We start from the raw sequence: 27307 nt of genomic DNA, 5'->3' as shown, positions 1-27307 counted from the left end.
TGGAGGAGAGGATGAGGATACCAACTTTGCTTCACTTTGCCTCCCTTAAATTCGATTCATCTCATAATGCCTTGTCGTTTAAGAACAAAGGTCCAACAACAATGAACTAAAAATTATAAAATGATTTAGAGCTGCTGGAATTATTAGGATCATAGTCTTGAGAATGATATGTTTAAGTCAATGGAAGTAAGCAGCCAAAAGGTATAGAGAGGTAAGTGACACTTTTCTGGCTCTTCTCCTTAAAGATGGCAATTCATTAAAACTAGCTATAGAAGAATAGTGTCAGACAGTTAAGAAATGCAGCTGCTTTGAGTTCAGGCTTTACTCTTTATTAATTACATGACCTTAGTCAATCTCTTCTCTTGGGAGCTAAATTTCACTGAGTTTCCTCATCTGAAAAATAAAAGTTAAGCAATATATTCATTGAGGTTTCTAATTAAGACTGTTCATGATTCCGAATAGTGGTGAAGAGTCATCTGCTAGTAAAGAACAACTAGCTCTCTGAAAAAAAGAAATGTCCATTTCAACTTTTTGGTTTAATCTATATTAGTTTTTCACCATTCCTTTCTTAAGCATACAAAATCAAAAAAACTGTAACTCAAACCCTGTCTTGTGAGTTTGCCTATTTCCAAGGCTTCAATTCTCAAAGTGAAAATTTAACAATCGGCTCTTTTGAGCCAATATGGCTCCAGGACATCTGTGTCCCTAAAACACTTCTGCAGTTAAATCTAGGAAAGTTATTTGTAGAGCTTGCCTCTCTGGAAATGGGAGAGAAAAAAACCCCAGAAAAGATACCATCTCTTCTCACTTAGCTAAATATAAGCCACTAAGCTGATTTTGGGGCTGTCAAGTCTGCTTCTGTCAACCTCAGCTTTAGGAAGATCAATTGTTATTAGTATAATAGGACGTAGTCCGTGTAGAGTATATATAGTCCAGTAGCTCCACCGGCTACCAACCTGGGTGGTGACTCGATAAGCCTGGCTCCCGGCAAGTGACTCCAAGGAGCCCTGATTCCCAATTCAGAGCTTGTGTAAGGCTTTACTGCTTGGTGGTCAAATTCCTTTTAATAGATTGCTGAGACAGAACTGAGTGTGCATACAAAAGATGAAATCTTTCTTTGCTTATGGCTTTTAGGTGGGGGAGGAATACTATAAGCCTCTGGGCTTTTTTGTGGCCATGAATCCATAGTAATACTGTTTCTTTAGTCTTTGTTTTTGTCTTTCTTTCCTGATCTTGAGTGAACAGGTATCAGAAACAGAACAGATTAGTACATGATCTTGTGAACTTTAAAAGGGCAGAAGGATCATTCAATAATTGGATAAGAAACCAGTCCTAGAGAGCTTGACCCAGCTTAGCAGCAAGCAAATTGATTGAATGAGCAGCCAAGGCACCCTGTTCCATCAGCCAAGCCATCCCCAGACATGAACTTAGTGTGGACGAACTAGCTATTGCCAGTATTTCATCAAGTATCTGCTTTCTTCAAAGATTGATGAGGTGGAGAAGAGTGTGCTTTCAATTTTGGACCTTTCTGTAAATAATTCCTGCAATATATTTGGAGTAAATATCCTTTTGTCAAAATAAATTCATGTGAAAGGGGGAGATATAAATTGGGTGAATGATAGTGGAGGAGTATACAAGATATGGGCTAACCAGCAATCATATTAGAGAAAGACACCCTCAGTCCCTCAGTTTACTTCCTAGAACTATGAGGAGGAGAGTTAGGTAACCTTGCTTTGGGGAGCTGACCTGTTGCTCTAAGTGCTCATTGAGATTGTAATCCCCAGTTTGGATTTGGGTTACCTTAGAATTAATTTATAACATTTCTAAACCAAATTAGTCATTTCTGCAGAGTGAGCTAGTGCTACTTCCATATTAAGAACTGTTCATGTGACCTGAGTGGAAAGGAAAATGCTTCTTTACCAAAAAGGGATCATATTCAGGTATAGCCTAATAGGACTATCTTCAAGGCAGCAACAGATAAAAGATGTTATTATTGCTTTTTATTTCCTTCACTAGCTAGTCAGCTTCACTTGCTTACAAAACATGAGTTTCCTCCATCCTGAATAGTTGAAGAAAAGGAGGGAGTGGTCCTATTGGCCTCTTAAATGAAATAGGCTCTTAATTTCATGTTCTCATGGGTATTACCCTAATATTAGTACAATGCCTTGAGATTCACAATTGAAAAGATCTAAATAAGTATGAACAAAGTATGATTATGAACAACAGGGAGCAGAATGTTCAGGGTTTGCAAAGGTCCCAGATCCATGTTTCATTATCCTCTTGGCATTTGGACTTTCTCATAGGTACCCTTTATTATATCCAAGCCAGCCTTACAACTATAAAAGAAATACATCTTCCCCCCCCCCCTTGCTGGCTAAAGTTATAAGATTTCTACAGCTAACAGTGGAGGGGAGAAAAATAGCCCATTTTTGATGACATCTAATTCATTTCCTGATTGCTCATCTTTAAAACAGCACTTGCAATGAAAAGGAGAGGAAAAGGTCAACACTGTATATTGATAATGATCCAAACTTGACCCCAGTGGAGAATTGAGAAAATTCACTTCCCTTTCTTTTTTGCAAAGGTGGGGGACTATGGGGTGTGAAATATTGCATATCCTATCTGATGTTGTTGTATTGGTTGTGTTGATGTGTTGGTTTGTAGAGACACTTCTTTCCTCCTTTTCCAATCTTTGTTGCAAGGGCTGTCTCACTGAGTAGGAGAAAGGAGGAATAAAAAAATTCAGGGCACTGTGAAAATAAAATATATCAATAAAAATAAGAACAAAGAATCAAAAATGCATACCTGCACAATACCTAAACAGGGTTTTTGTGAGGAAAGTGCTCTATAAATGGGAATTATTATTATTATTACCATCACAAGATTCTAGAATTTCTTTGTGTCAATTTAAAAAAAAAATTGATCTAAGTATTATGAGCTGAAAAGAGTCCTTGAAGATTATTGATTTCAACTCCCTCAAATAAATGATGAAAATGAGGACTGGATGGGGTAAGTAATTTGTCTAAGATAATACAGACAGCATGTAGCAGAGTTGGCATATGAACCCAGGTTATCTGACTCTGGATCTAGCATTCCTTATAATAGGATATAATTGCTTAACAATTGTGCTTTTTGCATAGTTAGGTACAAAGTATATTGAAGCAAAGGAATACAGAAGCCTAGTCTTTATTAGATCTCACTTACTGGGGTTTCCTATTTAACAAAAACTGTTGGGAAAACCAGAAAGCAGTGTGGCAGAAACTAGATATAGACTAATACAGCACACCATATACCAAGATAATCTCCAGACAGATACCTTAGACATAAAAGGTGGCATCATAAACACATTAGAGGAGCAAGGAAGGAATCACTTCTCAGATCTGTGAAGAATTTGAGGCCAAATAAAGGATAGATAGGAACAAAGATGTTAAAATGGACAATTTTTACTACTTAAAATTAAAAATCTTTTGTACCACAAAACCAAATGCGGCTAAAATTAGGAGAATATGAAACTGGGAAAAATATTTCTGATACAACTTTTTCTGGTGATATATATATATATATACAATTCTTAAATATATATACAATTCTTAAAATTTATTATATATTATATAAAATTTATTATAAATTATATAAAATACATATTATAAACATATATATATAAACATATTCTTAAAATTTCAATTAGTTCCATCTATATCTACCTGTCTATATGGGCCTAATTGAAATTTTAAGAATAAAAGCCATTCTGCAATTTATAAATGATCAAAAGGATATAATAGTTGCTAAGGAAGAAATCTAAACTTATCAATAGACATATGGAAACTAATGCTTCAAAGCACTAATAATCAGAGAAACAAAAACAAGCAATTGTGGGGTTCCACCCATCAGTTTATCAAAGTTAACAAAAATGGAAAATTATTAATGTTGGAGGAGATATGGAAAAACAGGCACATTAATGCAAAATTGATGGAATTGTACATCTATCCAGGTCTGAAAAAGTGATTTGGAGCTATGCCCTCAAAATTACTAAAGTGTATATTCTCTGTGAGTTATAGACACCATTACTAGTCCTTGTAATCTTCTTCCCCTGATGAGGGATAGTTTTTTCTCCAGATGAGAAAAAGCCTCCTTTAGACTTTATTAAATTGTGATAATAATTCATTCAAACTCTCTGAAATCTTGATGACAGCAACCCTTGGAAGTCCTAATTTAATGCTGTGTCATGAACCCAGATGATTTGCTTGAAGAGTATTCAGCAAAACATTGATATAGCAGGTTCTGCTTTCTCTTAGGGATTCTTAACCTATGACTCTCTTTTCCCCACCTAGAATAAATAGATTTAGGGGATCCATGAACTTGGATGGGTAATGAGTATATCTTTATTTTCACTAACTTTTCACTGAAATTTAGAATTTGTTTCCAATGATGAATATAGGCAACAAACATTCTTGGAAAGGGGTCCATAGACTTCCTAAGACTATCAAAGGTGTCTGACCCAAAAAAGATTGAGTCCTTACTCTAGGTAAAGCTTGAAATTGCCATTTATGTTTTCCTTTGCATATCCACCAGGTTCTCATATTTAAACATTAGTTTAGTCCTACTCAAAGCCTATATACCCCTGTTGGATTTCCCACTAAAGTCTTCTAAGGATGCCTCTGGTTCCAAGCTCATTAGGCAAAAACCAAAGTGGAACCTTATTCACTTGATTTTATTTTCAGTTCTGTTCGATATCTGCTGTGATCATAAATTTAATTCAAAAACTATTTTCCTGTCATCTATTAGATGTATTGCATGTTTGCAGAATACAAAAAGTAACTATCTCCTACCACCCTTATGGAACTTAAAATCTAAATGGAAGGTTAATATAAAAGTGTTAAATTAAATACTCAAATTCTCAGGACTACAAATGAATCTACATGATCTTATCAATTTGGGAGCTCCCTTCTATAATAAAGATCACAACTCACCCATGCCTATTCATTCACTGCTACTCTCATAGAAATCTTCTCAGGTTAAACACGGTGGGGGGGAGGCTTCACTTAGTGAGTTGCCGATTTCCCTTGCTTTCTCCTGCCATTTGGAGGGTACCATTGGATCACTCTAACTAAATGGCATACCTTGCTGGGTCACATGGTCAGCTCATATTTTCTCCCCATCTTACAATTTATTATAGCTTTTATTCCTGTTCTTTAGAGTTTCTCTTTGTTCACAGAATATGTTCTAGCTTTCTTGCACCCACCATACACCCCTATATTGGTCTCTGATATTCATTTATAATTCTTTGGAAGTAGTGGTGCTTCATTTCTTGGTGCCATAGAGCAACCCTGGTAAACATGAGAGCAATGAAAAAATATACCTCTCTTCGCATTTGTTGGTTGCCTAAGCTTTTAAAACATGCTAATAACTTGATTAAACTTAAAAGTGTGTATGTATAAGTTTCCCCCTGGCGATTCTGATTGTTAAACTTTTACCAGCACACTCCTCTATTGCTCTATTAAATATTCCTTAAGTTCAACAGTAGAGGCTCAGAGAATGAAATTATCATCAGACTTAGACAAGCAACAAGACTTGATTTGTAGCAATTGCTTCTTTGTGATGTGTAAATGCTCACACTGAAAAGTTAACAATCGACTCTAACAGTTAGCCAGTTAAAGCTGACTGCAGCAAATCTCTAGACAGGAGACATACAGGTCGAGGTTTATTGATATCTTCTAGATCACCTTTTCATGTATTTGTAAAATCTGAAATATTTTCCATGCCTTGTTTCTTCTCCTTCAGATACCTTGTGTATTAGTCTTTCAATGCCTTCAAAATTATATTGACTCAAGCAAGGATTTCTACTATATGTATTTGGTCCAATCAATTCTCCTATCTTTGTTTCTCTTCAATGACATTTCTGCCTCTTCAATAAATACATCTGGAGCTGTGATCTTAGGATACAAGCACAATTTTCCTACCATTCTTTATGAAAAAAATTTTTAATATCTGTTCCATTTTCCTTCTATTTGTAGTCTATTTCCATTCTTTAATATGTTCTTATAATAACTTTGATTCATTGAATAGTCAAACTTTCTTTAAACTAATTTTATCTTTTAGAGCTTTTCTCTCTGCTTTGAGATCACAATGCTGATCACAAGCATCCATCATTCTTCTTCAAACGATATATTTGGTCAATAATCCAGATATGTGTTGACTAAGGAACTTTCTGGGTTCTTTTGGTATTTATGCATTTTCACTGGCTGTCCCTAATACTTGGAATGCTCTCCCTCTTCATTTCTATCTCTAGGCTTCCCTGGTTTTCTTCAGATTCAGGCTAAAATCCTTCTTCTACAAGAAGCAGTCCATAGTTTCACCAGTTTACTAAAGAGGTCCATGATGCAAAAAAGTTAAGAATCCCTGGATTAATGAAATGGACAATCTTGTTCCTGGAGAACATCTAGACAAAAACCTTGTCAAAATGCTAAATTCTATATGTGGCCTTTGACAAGTTTTTGTTAGGCAATGTTGGATGAGCAAAGAGCTCAAAGGCTGGACAACCTTGATCTAGAGAGAGAGAGAGTGAGCATATTGAGTTGGGGAGGGAGTAGGGCAAAGAGGGAAGTTACATATGTAATGTTGAACCAAATGTCCAAGTGTTCCTTTTTTAAAAAGAAGGGTTCCATATGGGAAGGAGGGAAGGAATAAATAGTGGGAAATAATTCTGGTATAAAAAACAGAAGGTATTAATAAAAAAGTACTAAAAATAAAATTAAAAATACTAAAATGAATCTTTCCTGCTATTCAATTTTTTCTAGGGTCAGTCAGCCCTGCATACACATCATAGAAGTTGAAAGATCATCTACTTTTTACAGAATCCAATGCATAATGAGTGCTTTGAAGGAGAATCACAGTTTTAAAATCTTATTTTTAGGAACGTAAGCATCCCTTACCTATTTTAATTATATTTGACAAACAAAAACCCCAAACTCTTATGGCCTGGATTAACTTTATTTTCTGAAGACAGGTTTCTACTGATAATACTAATAACATTTTAAAAAAAGTTAAAATGTCTTTAAAGGGCAATATCACATCCAAAGCAAATATCTCTACAAAGACAATTAATTCAAATTTCAAGGATATCTAAAAGAACATCAGTAACATAGAAGAAAATGACACCAACTACAGTCCAACTAAAATTACCTATGCATTTAGTTTCTTCAGGTCCTCATGATTAATTCAGGTCACCATAACTATATCCATCATGCAGTGAGCCATATTGACTCTGAAGAGTCACAGTAACCAACACAAAGATGATCTGTCTTCCCAGCTTCTTTTAGACTTGGCTTGTTTAATCTTTGATCTTCAACTGTGTTATGAATAGGGTAGACAATATAAATGGATTTGAAAATAGAATTAAATCAACCTGCTGAAAAACCTCTATTGTCTCTCAGTAACTATGAAGTAAAATCTAAACCTTTGGCATTTAAAGGTCCTTCACATCCCGTCCAATCTTTGCAATCTTATTTCTCATTGCTCCATTAAATGATCCTTCTCTTTCTCACCATCTAAGAATAGTTTAAATGCCCTATTTTCTATGATGGCACCTACCTATAAGGGTTCCTTTTGCTACTCACTCATAGAGCATTTATCATATATTGTCTGATGTGTCTTATAGTCTCTATTTGATTGTAAGTTCTTTGAGGATGGTGACCTCATCCTGTGTGATTTTGAATCCTGCACAGTGTTTCACACAATGTCTTCGCCTTAGTATGTATTGGTGCCAACTCCTAGTAGTTCATGAGAATCAAATGTCAAATTTTCAGTGTGAACATTTAAACCTGGGAAATCAGCAAATGCTAAAAATTCAAGGGTTGATTTATTTTGTTATTGTTTTCTAGACTCAAGAAAGTGATGGAGAAAATTTTACTTAAAATGCAGAAGAAACTTGTGTGTCCTGTGCATAATTTTTTTTCAGAGTTGATTGTTAAAAACATTTACCAGTATGCCACTGACTGAAATCCATAGTTGAATGAATGAAGCTTAAATGTAGCCTTGAATAATTACAGAAAATATCTCTGCAAAGGTAAAGGAAAAAATACTTGAAGGGAGCATGTACCTCTGGAAGCTGAATTAGGTGATTAGCAATGTTAAATTTATATGCAGGATCAGTGAGTATGTAAAGGTATTCTTTGAAGCAATATATAAAAACCAATTCAAATGTCATATGAAGAGGCAAAATGCTGAACATCAAATAGAAGAATGCTGACATTTTCGTCTTTGGTAATATCATCCTGAATACCTGAATACACTTAACACAGATTACACCATTGCCATGACAAAGTAAAAGATTATAATCATTAGTTTGAATTCAAGGTAGCTATAAAAAAAATCAGTAAATATAAAGGATTGATGTGAGATTAGTTTTCTTTGAATGCCAGAAAGTGAAAATGCACTGTTAACATGTGGTTGATATATATATATATATATATGTATTTGAGTATAATATATATGTATGTATATATATGCATATTTTTATCATTCTCAACTTTTTAGCTGTATATTAAAGAAAACCAAATTTGTATCAATGCTTTATATTTATGCATAGAATTTTTAACATAAATTTAAAAATATAATCAAGGTTATTAACTTGATTATATTTTATATTAATTCACACAAGTGTGTGTGTGTGTGTGTGTGTGTGTGTGTGTGTTCAGACTGTTGATTCCATCACTATGGGGATTCCCAATGTGAAAATTCCTACTTCCAGGAAAGTTCCTGGTCTTAGTAAAAGACCTGGGACACTGAGAAATTAAAGGACCCATCTTTTGTAACAGCCAATATATGTGAGGTAGAATTTGAACCTGGGTTGGAGAGAGAAGGGTCAGGGAGTTGGATGAAGGGGAGAAAGAGAGAGAGAGAGAGAGAGAGAGAGAGAGAGAGAAGAGAGAGAGAGAGAGAGAGAGAGAGAGAGAGAGGAAGGTGGGGGAAGGTATAGAGTTAACATTCATTTACCAGTAAAGATGCCAGAATACAGAATAGTATATATTTTCAAACAAGGGGAAGAATGGAAAATTTATCTTTGCTTCAGACTTATGTAAACCCTGATGCACTAGTGGATATTTAATAAGCATTTATTATTATTATTTAGAATTCCATTTTGAGAAATCCTATCCAGATTATAGCCAACAAAAACATTAGCAAATACAAAAGTCAAGTGACACATGTCAGAATCTTTGTGAACTCATTTTGGATTTTCTTGGCAGAAATATAGGAAGGGTTTGCTATTTCCTTCTCCAATTCATTTTGCAGATGAGGAAACTGAGGCAAATTGGATTAAGTGACTTGCCTAAGGTCACACAGATAGTATAAATCTATGGCCAGATTTGAGCTCAGAGAATTGATTCTTTCTGATTGCAGAAATGGCACTCTAACCACTATACCACCCAACTGCCCATGAGAAGATATGGCATGTTGCCTATATAAAAATGAACTATTTGCTCATATTTATTTAGTTTTAAGGTTTACATAGTACTTTCTCCCCAGCAATTTGATAATATAGGTAATATTTAAAACCACAAGTCAATAACAGGACAAAATAAGATTTAAATTACAGTGGATCCAATAGGGTCTATCTATTTAGTATTGGAAGGGGTCAAAAAGGTCATTTTATCTAATTTGTTGTCCTAGGAAGAGCACTGAATTTGGGATCAAGGGACCATAGGTTGAATCACAGAACTGCCACTGATTGACCATGAGACCTTGGGTAAGTTACTTAACTTATCTCAGTTTCTTTGTGTTCAAAATTACAGGATTGAATTAAATAACTTAGATCCTTCAATCAATGAGCCTATGACAGAATTTGACAGAGGCACCTTACATTTTGTACCTGATATATTGGTTACCCTAAAAGTAATCACATACTATTTGTCACAGTCTCTATCCCTTCAGACAGTAAGGTGTTCTATTTCCCATTTTATCCTCCTCACACCAAGTGAGGCACTCTTTGAGCTACTTATTTTGAGGGTAAGAATTTCTTAGCTATTAGTTGTAGATTTCTTCATTTTTCTCCCTGTGGATTTTTTAATTTTTCAGATAAAGAATCTAAGGCTTGGAAAGGTTGTGATTTTTCCCACATTAATAGGTAGTAAATAGAAAAGGGGAAAAGCCAGAACATGAAACCAGCTTCTCTAACCCTAAATTTAGAATTCATTTCATGAGACAATCAAATGATTAAATCTAAAGTATGTGCTCTTAGCTAGAGGGTCTCATTTACTCCCTACCTCCCATTTTTTTTTTTAAAAACCAATAAAATTCTTCTAATAACTTCTTAAATAATAAATATAGGGAGATTCAGAATTATCATTAAATGAGATAGACAAGCATTAACTGGAATACTGAATGCAATGCTATATCGAAAACAGTAGATAAACATGTCAAAATAATAAAAGGCTTATAAACTGTAACTTCATGACTAGAAAGAAAATGAAAGCTCTTTGTGGGAGCTATGCTTTCAAAAAGTTAAAAGCCCTCTATAAATGCAAGGCTTTTTTGGTGGTTTTTTTATAGGATGACTCTAATATAATAACTATAATAGCTGCTGACATTTATATAACACTTTATAGTTTTACAATACACTTTACAGATGTTATCTTATTTGGTCCTTAGGATGACCCTGTAAAATAAGTAGTGTAGGTATTGTTATCCCATTTAAAGATAAATTCAGACTGATACACGACTTGTCCAAGGTCACACATTAGATGGTCCTTTCACTTTAGTGCTGTAACTGTTTCTTTAAGAATGGGGAGAAAATATAGTCATTTAGTCAGTCAGTTAGTCAACAAGCCCTTATTAAACATGTAGGCTGGGCCAGGAAATTGAGCTAACTGCTAAGGAATACAAAGAAAGGTAAATAATGGCTGTCAGAAAGATTTTACTCCATGTCTTTGTACACAGGGCTTTAATGAGGAGGGAAGGGGCTAAGAAATTCTGCTCTATCACTTGCTTTTCTTAAAATTAGATTTGATCTACTTTTTTATTATATTTTAAGTTTTGAACCATCTTCCTCCTTTCCTTCCCACTTTGCACTAGAGAAGGTCACAGATAAAGAAATACACACAGAGAGACATATATATGCAAACATATGTATTTATCATATAAAATGTATATATATGTACACACATATATTTATGCACAATATATTTTCTATACATACAGAAACATGTGCACGTATGTGTATTTACATATATGTATGGATATATGTCTGTAGATATGGATATGTAAAACTATGCTATGTATATTTCTATATTTAACTTCCTTCTCTTGGGGTGAATAGCATCTTCCTTCATAAGTCCTTTGTAGTTGATTTGAATATTTAGACTAGTCACATTGGTTTAGTCATTCACAGTCTTGAAGCAATATTGCTGTTATTGTATACAATGTTCTCTTGGTTCTGCTGTTTTCACTCTTAATTATTTCACTCAAGTCTTTTCATGTTTTCTAAAATCAGCCTGCTCATCATTTCTCATAGCACAGTAGTATTCCATCCCAGCTATCACTTACTTTCAAGTGGTTTTGGCTCAAGGCAGAATGGCAAATCATCCATTTTGTCTTCTATATCTGCCACTATATACCTTCTAATCTTCTCCTAAAATGAAGATTGTTAGCAGGGCCAATTTGGAGATAGGGATACATAGTGAACCAGGTCCCTCTGATATTCCTCATATCACAGGAAGTAGATAGCTAGTTCTGCAATAAATACTTAGCTGGTATTCCTTTTTCCTACTAGAAAAGCCACTCAATTATCCACACTGTGTAATGATGGGTGCACATCACACCTATCCTTACCTTAACACTAAGGACTATGAGATGTCCTAAAGAAAAAAATTTGTTTCTTTTTAAAAAAAAATCTTTGAATATAAAATAAAAATAAAGCCTGGTTAAATATTAGTCATAGCAGAAAGCATGTTTAATGTAAAACTGTCATTGCATTTAATAGATATATTTCATTTTTCCAGTAGCATTGCCAGGTTTCTCACATAAGCTAAAAAAAAGTTCCTGGACGTTAACAGATGCCATGAGTTTGTCTTTTGTGGAGCTGTTTGGGCACCTTATTAATATTCTGAAGTATTTCTCTGCTTTGGATTGTTGTTGTAAGACTCAGTGATCCTTGGTTCTTCTCTTTTTATTCTTTCTTTTGGTGATTGCATTCTTTTTCCTGGGTTTGTTTATAATCTCTATGCAAATGATGTGAGGAAGAAGTCTTAGGTGGCAAAGTGAGTACTGAGTTAGCCTCAAAGTCAGGAAGACCTGGGGGTAATTCCAGTCTCTGGTATATACTGGCATATTGGCTCTTTGACTTAGTTAAGTCACATAATTTCTCAATACTCTACGTCATTTTTAAAGACTACAAATTACAGAGAAACTGTCAACCTATATTAATGGAGTTCCCTATATCAATGAAATCACATGTACATGTGTTATATCTACCTATATCAAGGGGTTTGAGAACCTTCAGCCTGTGGGCAGTATTGGTCTGGTGTTGCCAAGACAACCACAGGCAGGATTCAAAATTCAATAAATCTAAAAGCATTTTAGGGGTGCATTAATTAAATGTTTGACCACATATAGCCAGCAAATGATATTATAAATATTCAAATGGCCCTTGGCAAAAAAAGGTTCCTTACCCCAATATATACGTATATATAATATATGTGTATATATAAATTTATATATGTATGCACACAAAATAGCTAATATTTATATAGTATTTTATGTTTTGCAAAGCACATTCTATACATCATATTTACTTCTAACGAGTCAGGAGATGTAAATATATGAACAGATACATGCATGCACATAGGCATGGACCCATAGATACATACCTATGTATACACAATGAACACACACAAACACATACATATAAGCATGTTGCACACATGTATGCATTGTGTGTACACAACTATATTGGTTACTCTGAAGAACTCTTCCTATCCCACATTTCCAACTACCTCCTGAAAATCATTCCTTGGATATCTTATTGGCATCTCAAATATATGTGTGTGCAACTGAATTCACTATCTCCTTCCCCCTCTTCCCAAATTTGTTTTTTTTCTCTGCTTCCATCTTTCTGCTGATGGCACCACCATCTGTCCAGACGTCTAAGCTCCAAATGTTAAAGTCATCTTTGACTTTTTTCCTCTCCCCTATCTCTCATATTCAATTAATTGCCAAATCTTGTTGATTGTTACTCAAAAATATCTCTCACATACAACCCTTCTGCTCTAGTCGAACTTTCACTTATTTCTGGTATTCATCACTACTCATTGAAACTATTGTTAAAAAGACTCCTAACTTTCTTCTTCCAGTCTCCAAACCTACACACAGCTGCCAAAATAATCTTTATAAAGCACAGGTCTGTCCATGTCATATGATCAAAGATCATCAGCAGCCTCCCATGACCTACAGAATAAAAAAGTTTGTCATATAAGGTCCTCTACAGTCTTGTTTCTAACAAACTGTAAGTTCTATTAACTATCTTCAACTATTTTCAGTTCTCTTTTGGAGAAGATGAATTATAATCTTTTATTCCGACTTGACCCTAGAAGGAAGAATTTGGACTAAAGTGTAGAAGCTGCAAAGAATCAGATTTAAGGTTTTAAAAAAAAGAAAAAAAATATTCTAATAACTGACAGTAGTTAGTTGGTTTCTTTCTCTCTCCAGAGGTTTTTCAGAAAAAAAAAAAACTAGGTAACTACTTCTCAGTTATGTTTGCAGTCATTTTTCAGTTGTATCTGATTCTTCATGACCCAATTTTGGAGTTTTCTTGGCAAAGATGCTGGAGTGGTTTGTCATTTCTTTCTCTAGCTCATTTTGCAGATGAGGAAACTGAGGTAAGCAGTGTTAAGTGATTTGTCCAGGGATACATGGTTTATAAATGTCTGAGGTCAAATTTGAACTCACAAAGATGTTATCTTCTTGACTCCAGATCTAGCATGCTACTCTTTGAGCCACCTAGTTTTAGTCATGTTAAAGAGAGAGGGAAAAGTCAGCATTTACATAAATAATTCAAGGTTTACAATTATCTTATTTAAACCTCATAACAATCCTGGGAGATAAGTATCTGCATTTTTTAGACAAGGAGACTGAGGCAGGCAAAAATTAAATGACTTTTCTAGGATCACACAGCTGGGAAATGTATGATTCCACATCTAGGATTCTCTCCAGAGAAAGTAGATGTTCTCTGAGCTCTCATCCAGATCTGCTATTCTGTGATTTCATATGCACTCTGCATTCATGCACTCTCTGTTCCAAACAGACTGCACCGCCAGCTGGTACCCAATTTGTCTCGTATTCTCCCACATCAGTGAATTACCAGAGGCCATCCTCCAGGCCTAAAATGCATTCTTTCCTTCAAGGATCATAAAATCATAGCATTTAGAAGGGACTTTAGATCATCATCAACATCATAGCTAGCATTTATATAACACTTTAAGATTTGCAAAGCTCTTTATGTAAGATATCTCATTTAATTCTTACAACACTGGGAGGTAGGTGCTTTTATTAACCTCACTTTACAGAAGAGGAAACTGAGGCTGAGAAGTGGTACAATGACTTGCCAAGGACTCCCACAGCTAGTTAGTTTGAGGAAGGATTTTTTTTCTCAAATCTTTTCTGATTTTACAAATGGTGAAACTAAGGCCAAAAAGGTAAATGTACATGTATGTGCCTATATACACATATACACACATATATATGTTTACATATATATTTATAAATACTTGTATATGCATATACACACATAGATTGGGGTGGGGAATCTTTTTTCTGTCATTTGGATATTTATAACATCATTCTCAGGCTTTTGATCAGAGAATGATCAAGGTCATACAAATGGCAATTAACAGTGAGGACTCAAAACTAGATCTTTTGATTTCAAATAAGGATATGTTTTTAACTACATCACATCACCTCTTTATCTCTATCTGTGTGAGGCATTTGGCAGAAGGAAACAGCTTTGGATTTAGAACCCAAGTTCAGGTGCCAATTCTGTCACTTGCTACCCATGTGACCTTGGGTAAGTTACTAAAACTCCCTGGAATTCAATTCCCTCACCTGTAAAATGAGGATTTTGGATTGGATGACTTTTAAAGTCTTGTGTTAAAGTTAGCCTCCCTCCCCTTGACAATTGTCTGCTGGCTCCCTTCATAGTTAGAAGATGTCCTGAAATATGAAGTATTAAAGAAACAGCTCTGAGCATTTATCTCTATTCCTTCTACCTGAAGCCTGTTCAAAAGTCTTCTGACTGAGGCAAGAGAGATTAGGGTGAAATAAAAAATGTCACGAATAAACTGTGTTCTTTGTGTGAACCTATAACAAGGGGACTGGTCAAAGGAGAGGCAGACTTCATTGCATGCTGAGGGAGCTGTCTGCTGCTGCTGCATATTGGGGGTTGATGAGCTTGCTTCTGGAAGTTGGAAGACCCTGTTCCTGATTCAGATCATGCCTAAGCAAACTTTGGCTGTTTCCTGTCCACGTACTGAGGGATCAAGAAAAGCATTTTAATTAACTGCTAAACAAGAGTGCATACAAAAGACTCTAGTGAAGAAACAGGATTTTTTTTTTTTTACCCAGATAGTGATTGAGAGAAGAAATGCTCCAAGCCTCCAGAATGGGCATAAGGCCTTGAACCCTTTCCTCTCCACCTGGTCTGCCATATGGTCTAGAAACAATGGCCCTGCTATTTTGTCTGCTCTGTTATGTTTAATCTTTCATGTTCTTAGGTTAAAGAGTACTAGAGAGAGTAACTCTGGGAGTGATTTCAGAAGAGTTTGGCAGTAGCCACGTCCAAGTGAGGACATGACCCAGTCCAATAGTCGATCAACCAACAGCCAACATTCCCTGTCTGGCAGGCAAGGGAAAAACAAGTCTAACAGCTATGTCATAACCAAAAGTGGACTTTATGGTAGAACAAATGTTTGCAGCAAACGCTAGAATGTGCCCTCCCTTTGGGGAGAGGGAATCTTTCTATATTATTTCTTTTCTTGTTATATCTTCTTGATAAAATATATCTTTACAAAAACTAAGTGATATTAATTGGCTACTAATGATATCAAAGAGATAGAAATAGATATAATGAGATTGGAGAGCTGAATTGGAAGAAATATACCAATTGAGTCAGATGCCTTGGAAGAACTATATTAACTCTTAAAGATGATCGGGGAATTTTGGGGGAAGAATGGACATGTCACACTCTAGGGACCCAACCTGTTAGTACACCTGTGATCTGGGAAAGCATGTCCAAAGACTTGCTACAAGTTCAAAATAACCTGTACAGGGGAGAATTTCTCAAAGTCTAATCAATACCATGAGAACCAATATTCCCATCCTTTTGAGAACAGGGTCAATGTTAACCATGGATGAGTATGACTATCTCCTCCCTTTTTTCCCCCTTCCTTTGACTTTTAACCTATTACAGTTCTCAAGGTCTCAAAGAATAGATTAGAAATTAGAAGTAAGTATGTACCTTCACTTTCTCACCAATCATTGTCCCATTAAATTCTAGGGTAAATATAAAGTGGGGCAGGCGGTACTTATATAGTAGTTGAAATATTTTTAACAAAAGGGAAAAACTGGAAAGCTGTTTTTGATATTGCAGCCTATTCTCCAAGTGCCTCCACCCCCCCACCCCCTGAAGAAGTTTTAATGACCTCTTTCCCCCATTTTTCTTCTTCTCATAAACACCGATTTACCATAGGATCATTTTTTTTGGAAAAGCATTTGCTGTCAAATATTGGAATAAAAGTGGGTGGGAAAACTCAATCAACTCTTCCTTGTTCTTGTTTTTAGGTTTTTGCAAAGCAATGAGGTGAAGTGACTTGCTCCAAGGTCACATAACTAGATAATTATTAACTATCTGAGGTTAGATTTAAATTCAGGTCCTCCTGACTCCAGGGAAGGTACTCTATCCATTGTACCACCTCACTGCCCCAATTCTTCCTTTAAGAGGAAAATCCTATTCACCCAGGGAAATAATATTAATTTCTAAAATCATGATGCTAAATATTATTTGCTCCAAAACCCATCCCAGTCTGGCTCCCTCAATTAGCATAGGACACAATTAGCACATTAGTGGATGCCTAATAAATGTTTTGCTGATTGAATGAAATTTAATTCAACAAATATTTTTTAAATGTTTACTAGGAGCAAAATATCCTATTTGGCCTTTAGAATACAAAGACAAACATGAAATCGATGCTTGCTTCAAGTAGCTCACATTCAACTTAGGAGACATACATCAGGTTTACAGAAGAGCAAATAAAAAGTAATTTCAAGAGGGAGAGAGTGTTAAAATAAAGTCTCCTCTGGTTCTTCAGCTAAGAATTGTCTTCCTCCTCTAAGTTCTTTTATCACTTTGTCTACAACTCTCATCTATGCCAATCACATTCTACCTCATTTTATACTTATTTGTGTTCATGTTAGATCCTTTTCAATAGTTGCCAACTCCTCTGCCTTCATTTAGATTACAAGTTCATTGATTGCCATCTCTATCACCAGTGCTTAGCCTAGTGTTTTCTTTGCACATAATACTGTCTCTTAGTGTATGTTGAATTGATTTGTAAAAGCTAAACCTATATATGTTCCATGGAGTTTGTGCATTTACTGATGTGTCTCACTATATCTATTAATATTTATCATGGATAGAAGACAGGTTCTTAAAATGCCACCATGATATTTTATTCTTTACCACTCAATTTACAATCTTAATTTTCAATATAATTATCAGCTAGTCATCAGCAATTTTCCCTATTATTTGTAATTTTCTGTGAAAGCAATAGAAGCGTACTGCACAGTTTGGGATATTTATCATGAGACATGAGTAGTATTTCTACCCTGCCTTCATTCTGAATCCAAGGCAGTATATCAGAGGGTATTAAATACAACTGTTAAACACCTTCATTGGTCATATATTTAAAATATTGCTATTATTACAGTGACTAGAAATATTTGGAAATCTATAAATGGATATCTTTGAGCATGTATATATATATATGCATATGTACACATATATCTTATTTATTTATTTTATTATCAACAATACCACAGAGCTTAGAAGAAATTATAACAGCACACTATTATATTCCCCAAACCCGGAAAATTTTGTTGATCAAATATTCATTTATCCATCTACTTGAGCTTGGCACACTGCTCTCCTCACCTGAACCATATTGGAACGGAAAGATGACTTTGGGGTGTCTTTGTCAATCCTTTATGTTTTGTGAAGCTTCTTTATTTGCCTGTACTTGGTCTGCTTCAATTTTTCTAAAGTAATTTCTGTAGGGGCCCAAGATTCTTTCCTCATGACCTTGGGCAAATTTGCTTCAACTCTCCACATTTCAATTTCTCTGCCTGAAATATAGGCAGGCATCCTCTCAAAAGAATATAGGCAAGATTGAGGTCATATTGTGTATAAACTGGCTTTATTTCCCTGGATGCTAGATATTATTTGATATAAATTAGTAGCAGTTGCTGTGTGACTGAAAGTGATCAGATGTCAAGAGATCTGGGTTCTAGTTTCAATTCTACCAATTAATGCAAGAGTGACCTTGAGGAAATATATCACTTAACCTCTTTTGGGCTTCATTTTCCTTATGCGTAAAGCTAAGTGGACTGGTCAGATGATTTCTAAAATTACTAATATTTTATAAGTCCTTATTTAAATTGTTACTTTACCATAATCAAAATGTAAATACATATTAAAAAGTTAAGAATATTATTTATAGTAGAAAATAGTCTGAAATATATATAGTCTATTTTTGATTCTGGGAATTTTGTTATTTTGTCTGTTCTGTATTCTCATTCAATAATTAATAAAATATAAATATTATAGGTTTATTTTATCTTTGTATATTATCCTGAGATCTTTGGTAGAAAGATGATAAAATGGGCAAGGGATCATTATTATTCATAGCACTTTTGATTTATCAAAGGTGAATTAGATACTTTTAAGTTTCCTGATATTAATAATGCTTAGTATGAACAGAGGTTCCTTTAGGAACACAAATACTTACAGACCTGATCTCATTAACCCCCACAGCAGCCCTAAGAGGTGGAAGAGAGGAAGAGGAAAGGAAAGGGAATATTAATTATCACTATGGAACAGATGGAGAACCTAAGGCACAGGAAAAAAAAGTTACAATTTATCTAAGATAACAGAGCAAGTTAGTGACAGAGGTTTGAATAAAACTAAGAATCTCTGTCTATGAGTAAATCCAACTATATATCATTCTTTTAAAAAAAAAAAGAATTTGGTGAATTGGAGGGAGGAAAGAGCAGTTAAATAAACAGGTACCACCCATTCTTGTGTCCCCAGAAACCAAAACCAGGTTGCAGGTATGTCATGGGGTTAAGTGACTTGCCCAAGGCCACACAACTAGGTAATTATGAAGTGTCTGAGGTCAAATTTGAACTCAGGTCCTCCTGACTCCAGGGCCAGTGCTCTATCCATTCTACTACCTAGCTGCCCAGAATCCTCTCTTAACCATAGTTTATGAACCCTTGCCAATGTGTTTACTAGTCAGAGGACATTTTTTGATGAAAAACAAAGGCATTTAGTGAAATAGCTTATAAAAATATTATCTCTTCATAAATCTTGAACCTACTCTCCCAAGAATGGACAAAATGAGCAAAAATAGGCATCAAGTGGGGCATATGCTTCTGACATTGTAGATCTGATATTTTCTGGGATTTTCATTAAACAGTTTTCTGCTGAGCCTGCTCCAAATAGTTATGTTATATTGTATGTTCCCCACAGGATGCTCTAGTTGTTTTTTCAGCTTCAGCAAACTTCAGGGTTCCTAGCCGCCTCTGCCACCACAATGTACTTAGTTTCCCTTTCTGGGAGGGCTATCCCACTCAATGGTTATAAAGCTCTTCGTCTCTTAGGCTGTTTATAGCGGATGGCACATACCCAAACTAAGATCACATCTACTCTTTACACTCCTCCTTCAACTACTTTTCCTCTTCTGTCTCCTCTAAATCTCTCAATTCAACACTCATCTTACTTGTGATTAGAAATCCACTCTTATCTTGCACCCTAGATAAGACCAATATTCCCAGGTTCTACTTTCTCAAATAGACAAAAAGCTTTCTTCAGTGAAGAAAGGAATGTTAACCTTTTTGATCATGCTTCTCTATTCTATGCAAATATAAGGGCTGAGCTGGTTGGAAAAAAAACAAAAATGGTTAGGGACCTTTGTCCTTTCCCCCCAAGTAACAAATCACTGCCTGGTCTCTCTCTAGTCTGTCTGCATAAATAAATTTTAAACAACTGTTCAAGTCAAGGGTCAGGATTATCGTGACAGGTAATTATTTTTTCCACATCTATGGAAATAAAACAAAACAAGTCATATTAAGACATATTAAAAGATAAATCAGAAGACAAAATAATATATATGTCTAATTAACTTGTGCATATTACATATAACATATGTACATATAGCTTTCCTTTCTTGTAATCTTGTGATTGTACTGGGGTTCATTTGCATCTAGCCTGGTTCCTTCTCCAGGGCCACTTGTCCCTCAGGATTCTAGGATACCTGGAGAAGTTGGTGGAGTTTCTCTTTCTCTATTGCCATTGCTTTATTCTCTCATTTGGTATGTTCCTCCTAATTTTAGGGGCCAGTTGACTACTTCCTAAAATCCATAAAAACTGTTTAATATAAATTAGCTTTGACTAAGATTTACTTCAAAGATCTAACAGAAAAAAAGTGTGAGTATAAATTATTTCAGTTTCCACATCGGGTAGGTTGCACCGAGTTCTTTAAAAGAGACATCTCTGCCAAATATATCTTACCTCAGATTCTGTTGGGCTGGGGTCCTGAAAGTCACTCTCAAAGTGACTTCCTTACACCTCTGAGTATCACTCTGCAATGACTGTAAAAACTAGCTTAGATTCTGAATCCTGGATTCCTAGAACTCACTCTCTCAACCTTCTAAAATTCCATAGGTTGGAGACTCCATTTCCTCAACAGAAACAGAAAATAAATAAAACCAAGAAAGCCAAAATCTGAGCTCTGTTTCTTGGGTTCAGAGCAGGCATGGTTTCTCACCGGAAGATAACTTGAGTCAAAGAGTTGTCTAAATTCTCCAAGCGCAAATGAAGCAAAAAGAGGAAGTAGTTGAAACTGAAGGTCTTTTTGAATGTCTTCATAGCCAATCAAAGAACATCCTCTTCATCTGTGATTAGCTAACCAAAACTAGTTACCAGATCTTAGACACTTTCCCTTCATGTCATTTTATCATCACTATATTCTTGGAAGTCTCCTAGGTGATCTATGCTTGAGCCATACCCCTATTACACACCCAGAAAAGGGATTAATTAGCCACTAATGTGCAACTCTCTTCTATTTTAAAAGCTCTAATAGACTTTTATAGATGATCCAACATTTACATTCCCTCCAGCTATGTGCATTTTTTCCTGGCTCTATATCAGGATATATGGCATATATTGTCTTATTCCTCATTACATCATATCATCTTCCAAATGGAAATGGGCAGAAAAATATTAACCAGAGTCAGAAAGATTCATCAGAAACACTGCAGTTGCTCTGACCTTTTTTTTCCATGTCAAATGGCGTTACTGTGGTATCCAAGAGACTTGCTAAGCCAGATAAAAAGTGATAGTCAAGAAAATAGGATCCTGGGTTCTAAGGGTAATTACATAAGTCTTGTATACATAAAGCATCTGAAGTAATGGACAAGATGGAAATGATTTTGGAGAAATAAGTTGTGACAAATCAACAGACCAGATGATCTGAAACAGAGAAAAGAGCAAAAGGCAGAATATCAAGGAGGTCAGCTAGGTAAAAACAAACAGACCCAAGAGCAGAATTTGAAAATGAAGGCAACCAAAAGCATAAGCTAAGAAAAAGCAGTATCAGAGACAAGACAAAATGATTTAAGAAGAGAGAAGAAACAATTGAATGACAGTTATACATGCTTTCCACAAACTTGTAGTTTGCCCACTGATCTTGTACACACCCCTATATTTTAGTTCCTTCGAGGGAAAATTGTCTCAAATGATAGAATCAACAGGTAGCGGACCTGAAGTCAATAAGAATTAAGTTTGTATCCTGGCCTGAAATCATCTGAGACCCTGGGCAGGTCACTTAATGACAATTGGACAGTTTTCCCATTTGCCAAATGAGGATAATAATTGTCTACCTCATAAAGTCAGGAAAATCAAATAAGACTATATATATATATATATATATATATATATATATATATATATACACATACATATATATATTATGACTTTGAAAACTCAGAAGTCTATATAAATGTTCACAATTATTATTATAGAATCATTATATTCGAGTATTTTATAAGTATTATTATTATTAATATCAATTCTAGAAATTTTTAATTAATAATATTAGTATTTATTATCACTTTGTCTTACATCTTCCACTGATTGCATCATTTCTGGGTGCAAGAGATAACTTTCTTTTAGTTTCTGTCTCTCTTATAGGCATCTAGGTGGCACAATGGTTAGAGTGCTGAGAAAGAAGACAGGAAGACCTGAGTTTAAGCCCAGCCTCAGATACTGGGTCACTTAACCTCTATTTGCCTCTAGTGCTCCAACTGAAAATGGGTATTATAATAATAATAGCATCTGTCTTCCAGGGTTGTTGTGAGGATCGAATGAGGTAATAATTTTAAAGTGATTAGCACAGTTTTGGGCACATTTGTTGTTCAATCATTTTTAATCATGTCTGACTCTTTGTGACCCTAGTAGGGATTTTCTTGTCAAAGTTGCTAGAGTGACTTGTCATTTCCTTCTCCAGTTCATTTTATACATGATGAAACTAAGTCACATAGAGTTTGCCTCAAATGATGAAGTGGTTAGTGTATTGATCTCATAGCAAGGAAGACTTGGGTTCAAGTTATTCCTCTGAAACATGCTGCCTGTTTGGCCTTTGGGCAAGTCACTTAACATCTCACTTTAATCACAGAATGGGCATTGCCTCATTCAAACTGATCTCACAAAAACCTAGCTTTAACAGACCAAGGTCTCCCACTGTATAGGGTCATCTCCAGTTGTCTTAATACAAGTTTGGTAACTGGATCTAGAGGAGAAAATGAGACTGGTGACTTTGCACAGCACTCTGGTCCCCCCCCCCCCCCATTTAAATCCAACTCACTTGCATGTCATGGTATCACTTTCCTGATAATCATGTTCTTCTCTGAGAACAAAGGACAAGCATCAGTACTCTCAGAAACTATAGGACCCTACATGCAGAGAAGGGGTAACTTGCTTTGGCAAAAGGAGCTTCCCTAGTCTATATATTGGTCTCTATACCAATAAAATCATAGCTCTAATATCTGTCCCCTATCAGATATCCCATGCAAATCATTGGCCTGATGAATTCTACTTATGGAAACTATTTACAGTGACTATTTGGCTTATGGAATGTTGGATCACAAGTGAAATCTGTTTTCTTACTTTGAAGTCAGAGGTAAGATTTAAGCATTTTCAGAGAACAATATTTGTCTTCTACTATATAATGTGAAGCCCTAAAGGAACACTCTAAAACAGCACTTATTTTACTTTTGGAATTTGAAATCTATATTGTCAGAGTGACTGCCAACCTTGCTTTAGTCTCAAGAACAAAGCTTTCAGACATTTGTATAGTCACCTGTCCAAGTAGGTTATGAGACAGGATAATTTGTTTGAATTATACAGACAGTTAATTGACAAAAACCAATGCTGCTTTTCAATATGGACTATTTGAGACTGTCATATCCATGAAGTTAGGAACACTGTTGATTCAACTATAACAACCACCTCCAGAAATGTTCATTAGGCCCCTATAGAGCACTGAACACTTGGTAGGCATGGGGGGAGAAATGGGGTTTAGATAAGATACAGTCCTTAATTTCTTGGAGTTTATAATCTAATTGGGGAATATGATACATAGATACCTATGAAACATGATTTTATGTGATAAAGAGAGGAGAGAGATATAGCATGATACCCAACCTCATGGGTTAGTCTCCTTGAAAACTCCAAGTTCACTGTTCACTTTGGTTCAGCATCTATGCAAAACCATGACAGCTCATGAGCCCAACTTTCCTTTTGCCAGATTTGGCCATAGAATCACTAAACCAAAACAAAAAACATTTAATTAAATAGTATAGCAAAAGATATGACAAAGAAAATTATGTCCATCAACAGAAGGGTGTGTCTCTTCATACTATGGGAGAGAGAGACAGGTTTGGGCAGTTGAACTAAATAAACCTCCTGTCTACTTCAATACAATGAGGGGAGCTAACATAATCATTCAGAGGGGTGCAAGGACACTTTGCTGATTTTGGAGTGCAGTGGGAATCTCAGAACCAAAATTGTCGAATTGAAGCCAGCAGCATAGCCTTCTGGAAAGAAAATGTCTTTAAGAAGACCGTGTCCTAGAGATTGAACCCAATACTGTATTTCATTGTCCTTCTGTCCCTATTGTTTCTATCACCTACATAGTCCCAGCAGAAATTAATCATGATGACTATAAGCTTTTCTTTCTGATCTTTCCTTCCCAACTCTTTCAAAACCATCATGTGCAGGTCCTCAAACTATGTACTTATATAAGGGTCCTTTGGGAAAAGATGTTCAGGACTCTCTCCCAATCAGTAAAGCCCTCTGGGACATAAAGTAAATGTAGTCCAAAGGGTCTATGCTTAGCCACACACATTTCCTAACCTTTACCAAAAAGTGCTATATGAGCTTGATATGGAAGGGATGGGGGTGGATGTAGGGAGGAGGAGATCATTACTGATTCTGAAAGGAAGAAATTTTCATGAAGTGACACTCAGTGTGAAATCATTTCCAGATACCATATGGAATAGGGAATGTATGATTCCAAAATAAAGTTTATTTTCCCCTCTAAAATTAATAGAGCTGGGCTTTGAATGATAGGCAAGTATTCAATAGCTAGAGAAGAGGAGTTCACAATTCAGGAATAAGACTCAGCAAAATCATAAAGCAATGAAAGGGCAGTGTATATATCTGAGTAGATCTGAGGGCAGAGATTAATTTAGCTCAGCTAGAGCATGGTATGTCTAGGAGAATGATTTGGAATAAGACTTGAAAGATGGTGCTAAATTATGGAGGCTTTGGATGCTAGGCAAAGAAGTTTGAATTTCATTAAATTCGTAATAGGGAACCACTGGAGATTTTTGAGTAGGGGAGAGGCATGATTATATCTATACATCAGAAAGATTATTCTGGCACAGTAGGCAGGAAATGCTTGATAGAAAAAAAGTGGAGGCATGGAAACCTTTGAGGTACCTTGCAGAGTCGATGGCAGATGAGAGATTCTTCTAGACTATAATAGCCTCCTCTTACCATACCAAGTAAATATAGAGATAGGAACTGGATCTGTTATTTCACTGAAATAGGGAATACCCTGATTTTTCCCAAGGTCACAGTCAATATATATCAGAAATAGGTTCAGAGGCTAGCTCTCTCTGTATCCATTCAATCCTAACTTTTTTTCTAACTAATCAAAGATAAGAAGACAAATGAAAAACCTTGACACCAGGTAGTTATTCGGGAATAAAAATAATGGAACAACTTACCAGAGAGTCTCTCCAGATCTCCTTCATTACCTCCCCCCGCCACCTCACCTACCTTCTGATCTCTTATAGCAGTATTCCCACCCCACTCCACCTAAATCACTTCCCACTGGAGCTGACTTTAGGTACTGCTAGGATCTTCTTGGCTACCAAAATTTTAGGCTCTAGGATTTTTGAAGCTGACTCATTTTTAGTTTTGCAAGGAGTAAGAGAAGGCTCCACAAATCTGAGGTATCATCATTGTTTCTAAACTTTATTCTCCCTCTCTCCAACAGCCCACTTACTGACTTGAGCACTTGAGCCCTTGGCCCCTCATAACTCTTATAATTGGGAGCATTTGATTTTTAAGGCTAATCCCAGACAGGATCCAGGGGCAAATTCACATCCAGGAAAAGTTGTGACCCTTAAATCTGACCAGATCTGAATCTGAAAAAGGAGGGAAAGGAAGGCTGCGGAAGATTTTGAGACTTGGAGAACAAAAAGATAGAAAAGATAGAACAGAAAGGCAAAGCTAATTTAAAAAATGAGTCCAGGAGCAGTTAAGGTGGCACAGTGGATAGAGTACTAGCCCTGGAGTCAGGAGGACCTGAGTTCAAATTTGACCTCAGACACTTAATAATTAACATAGTTATGTGACCTTGGGCTGTAAGACCCTGAGTTTCGAAATCTGTGGACTTTAGCCTGAATGCCTGTAAGATACTGAGTGTCAAAATCTGTGAACAATAACCTGAATGCCTGTAAGATCCTGAATGTCTAAACCTATGAACTGTTGCCTAAATTCTGCCCCTAAGTCTCTGCTTGGTCAGCTTGCTGAGTTTCTGCCAGATCAGCTCCTGAGGATTCTGCCTGGTCAGCCCTCGGACCATGCAGCAAGGGGGCTTCTCCGAGGACCTGCATCCAATAAGAACACGCCACACCATCTCAAGACAATCTGCAGGCAGATGCTTGAAACTCCCCTACCAAACCATATATAAGGTCTCTCCTCACTTTACTCAGGGTTCCAGGATACTAGCCCTGACCTAGGATGGAACCCTAGCTCTAGCTAGTTTAATAGACCTTTGCTATTGCATCTCCATCATGTCCAGTGCCTCTGTTCTGTAATTGGGGACATTTCTCGGACCTTAACAGGGCAAGTCCCTTTACCCCATTACCTTGCTAAAACAAAATAAAAACAAAAACAAAAAAGAAAAAGAAAAAGAAATGAATCCCCACTGAAAGGAATTGATAATAGAGAGATGAGGATGGGGAAAAGTGCAAAAACTTCTCAGGACACCACTCTTAGCAGTGTACCAAAGGAGACTTTTTCATGATCCTGAACTAATCTTGGGACTAAAGAAACTCATTTAGAAAGGATTGTAGGGACTGGGGATAAAACACAGAGAACAGTTCCTGTGACAGTGGCCTCTAGGTTCTCCTTGCAGCAGTATCCCATTCTGATCCTCTGAGGAAAAAAGACGGTCTATCCCTGGAGGTGGGAAAGAATAGAGAATTGGCAACAAGGGCTAAGAGACTAAAACAATAGCTCTGGGTCTTCTGAAGGGTGAAGACTGGCAGGAAGCACATTTTCTACAAGGACATCATAGGGGAAAACATCAGCTGAGTGATTATGAGGGACAAAAGCTTTTGGAGGAGGAGAAACAAATGGGCATACAAAGAAAAGATCCTTTTCAGTGAATGAGTACTTTGAAACAAAAGA

General features: G+C 35.9%; 1 long non-coding RNA gene across 2 annotated transcripts in view; it reads left to right on the top strand.

Annotated features, from left to right (window-relative positions):
• Window positions 1-27307, top strand: part of LOC141521308 (uncharacterized) — a 129472-nt gene that overhangs the window by 83772 nt on the left and 18393 nt on the right. For both annotated transcript variants that reach the window (XR_012477894.1, XR_012477892.1), the window contains exon 2: window positions 9670-9745. This is a non-coding gene — a long non-coding RNA (uncharacterized LOC141521308). The remainder of the gene's footprint in view (window positions 1-9669; window positions 9746-27307) is intronic.

The sequence above is a fragment of the Macrotis lagotis genome, chromosome 1, assembly GCF_037893015.1.
Source record: "Macrotis lagotis isolate mMagLag1 chromosome 1, bilby.v1.9.chrom.fasta, whole genome shotgun sequence".
NCBI lineage: Eukaryota > Metazoa > Chordata > Mammalia > Peramelemorphia > Peramelidae > Macrotis > Macrotis lagotis.
The sequence above is the reverse complement of the archived record's forward strand: the minus strand, read 5'-3'. Positions and strand labels throughout refer to the sequence as shown.